General features: G+C 42.5%; 1 non-coding gene across 1 annotated transcript; it reads left to right on the forward strand.

Annotated features, from left to right (window-relative positions):
- Positions 1-1,532: 1,532 nt before the first annotated feature.
- On the forward strand, positions 1,533-1,649 carry LOC133827646 (U5 spliceosomal RNA). Its single transcript, XR_009890298.1, has one exon. It is a non-coding gene; the product is annotated as a U5 spliceosomal RNA (small nuclear RNA).
- Positions 1,650-3,183: the final 1,534 nt, after the last annotated feature.

Genomic DNA, 3,183 nt, shown 5'->3' on the forward strand with positions numbered 1-3,183 from the left:
TCTTCAGCGGCAGCAAATTTCCTCTTCTTCAAGAGTAACGCACTTGGCAATTTCTTTGTCACAAAGATGAGCAGAGATGTAGTCAAAGTTGGCCTCCTTATTGTTTTTCCAGAACATGAAAATATAATTGAAGGCTGCACTCTTGAACTTGGTCAAGTTTGAGGAATGTGACTCATTTTCACGCTGAAGCTCTTCCTCGAGAAGCTTCTTCTGCTTCGCTGACTTGAGCTGCTGCACCTCGAGTTCTTTAACACGAACGTCGAGGTTGTTCCTCTTCTCCTCAAGCTCCTCCAACTGGCGCTTGATTTTTGCCTCTGACTCCTCGAGCACCTTGATTACTTTGCTTTTATTATCGATCTCAATGTTTTTGCTGTTGAGGTCCTTCTACAATTCCCAATCAGCTTGAAACTAAAGAGCGTGGCTGTCCTTAAAGTGTTTCACGGCATCCAGCGATTTCCTCAAGGCCTCCTCAAGTTTGACTACTTAGGCGTGGGTGTTGGTGAGAGTAATAACACCCTGCAAAAACAAAGCAAGATGAGATTAAGCACATGAAAGGAATAAACAAGTATAATACTTGGAAGAAAAATTTAGAAGCAAAAAAAAGAGCAAGTTACCAAAAGGATCTCGGACGGCTCTCGTCCAAGGCTAGAGTCAACCGACGAGTTGTGATGCTTGAAGATAGCATCAACGCTTGTCGAGTGTTGAACAAGGGACTAGACCTAGGAAGAGATGGTGCAAGTAGTTGTCTTTCATTTTTCCTTCACTCGTTCCCTCTCGTCTGCGAGGGGGTCCATTCCGTAGGCAGGGGACGGAGTGTCCTGTTGCTCGGGAGCGATAGTAGGAGGAGTGTCTGATGGTTGGCTGGAAGGCATCGTTAAAGGATCAACAGAAGATCTGCGAGCAGGAAGATCATTCTTCTGCTATTTTGTTGTCAGCTTTTTGCTCGAACCAGCTCCCAGAGTCACCTTTCTCTTAGTGATCTTTTTGGTCAGAGCTGGAGGGGAAGCATAGAGATTGAACCTCTGTTAATCAGACACGGTTGTAGTTAAAAAATGCAAGTGTATTAGATCATGGCAATATATAAATAAGAAGTACACTTATGCAAAATGTGATATAACTCAGCAGACTTCTAAAGATAGCCTACGACCACAACATGCACACGCAACAAAAAGGAGTAACTATAGTACGTAGAATCCCCTCCTCATCGTCAGAAGACATGGGTTCATCCTCCTCCACTTCCAGCACTTTTTTGTCTTTGCCTTTGTCAACAAAAGGTGTTGTGGCTTAAGGGCGAGGAGCATCACCTCGTTCCCTTATGTTGATCCCTATTGTCCTTATCTGAGGGACAGGGACCGCCTGAGACTGGTCAGAACGCCTCAGCAGTTCCTCCATTAGCAACGCTTTCTTCATTGGCATGGTGGCTATTGAGCAAACCAACTCTCCTCAGGTTCTCATCGATTATGAGCAGATAATAGAAACCAACTAACACAACTACTATAAGAACACAAGGCTTCTCACCAATGTACTCAAGCAGCCATGCGGTGAGCACAAAGCAAACTATTCTTTCGCCTTTTACTAAAGAATATCGTGTGCTCGCCGCAATTAGTGGCATATGCCTATTTTTGGAGAGGTTTCCCTTTTGAGAAACTTCTACAACTTAGTTTAATATTTTTACTTGCAATAATTTGTTTTGCAAATTTGTATTTAGTTTACATTAATTAATCTTAAACAACCTGCATTTTAAGTTATTTGCTTTAGAGGGAAGTTGATTTAAGACCATTGTTCGCCTAGCCACGTCCACAGTAGGAATGGGTCGGTCCCATGGCCCTAAAACACAACAAGAAAAGGTGAGGCCAAGGAAAGAAAGGGAAAACTAAGAATGTGACCTCACAGGATAAAATAAATACTTGCTTGTTGGAAAGCTTGATTTTCGGCGCCCAGGCAGGTTCTTAGAAAGTACTCTTTATTATAACTACCCACATTTCTCCTAAACATATGCTCAGTGGTCTTGTCCCGGTGACAATAGTAGAAAAACCCAGTATCTTTATGGCCCAGATTCGATTTCAAATCAAATAAGTAATGGACCTCATGAGGAGTAGGAGCGACGCATCCTTGATTGTGATAGAGGATAAATAACACTGAGAGCATTAAGTATCCATTTGGGGTTATTTGAAAAAGAGCGACGACTGAAGTAATTCATGACACTCTTAAAATAAAGATGGAGGGGGAGACTGATGCCTACCTGAATATTATACCTCGATCAGGCACTGTACACACCACCAAGATTGTGCACCCGCTAGTCGGGTCGAGGAAGAACTAAATCTATCCCCTAAGCCCGCTAGTCCGGTCAGGCGCTTTTCTCTTTGTGACAAGTCTTATGACATCGGTTAACTGTTTGTCATCAAAATCAATCTCGTCAAATGACATTTCTTGGAGTCGTGCTTGTGGTTGCTCTTGTGGTTGTTGCTCGGGCTGTTCTCTTAGCTGCTCGGGTTGTTGTTGTTGTTGTTGTATGGGCAACTTAGTATTTTGCCCACTGGTCGCATACCTAACAACATGAGGATCTGCATCAGATCTGTGTCTGGTTTTCTGCTTGATCCTAGTCATATTTGAAGAACGGAAAGCAACAGTAATGGCCTCCTTAAACATCAAAGACATGCTCGTTGCCCTCCCTCTGGTTGGAATTCCGATCACGAATGGATCAATAGAGTCAGGATGCACAATAAAAGTCCAATTATTTGGAAGGAATTTCCTTATTCCTTGTTCTAGTTGCTCAATCATCTCACAATATTCCCGATTGGGAACAAAATGAAAACCATAGTGAGAGTGCTCACCAGATTTATCAGATGGCTCCAGAATATCACGATTGAAGTTAATATCTGGTCGACTTTGTTCCACTTTATCGACTAGTGTCTGTAGCAAGTCTGGGTCAATAGAATAATCACTCCCCTAGTGATCGCGTGCATACATCTAGTGAAAAGTAGAGGGGAGGTGAACTATTCGACCAGCCTATGTGTGTGCCTAACTAAGTGTAAGTTGTTCGAGAAACATTATTCTACCTTCGAGCAAAAACTAGTGCGGATTTAAAAAGGTGAGCAATACTTCTTTGAGTTTTTTTTTTTCTCGAAGCCAGCAACATGATCAAGGGTAATCCAAGACCTAAAATCATTTTACTACTTCCTA

Source organism: Humulus lupulus, chromosome 3, assembly GCF_963169125.1.
Source record: "Humulus lupulus chromosome 3, drHumLupu1.1, whole genome shotgun sequence".
Lineage (NCBI taxonomy): Eukaryota > Viridiplantae > Streptophyta > Magnoliopsida > Rosales > Cannabaceae > Humulus > Humulus lupulus.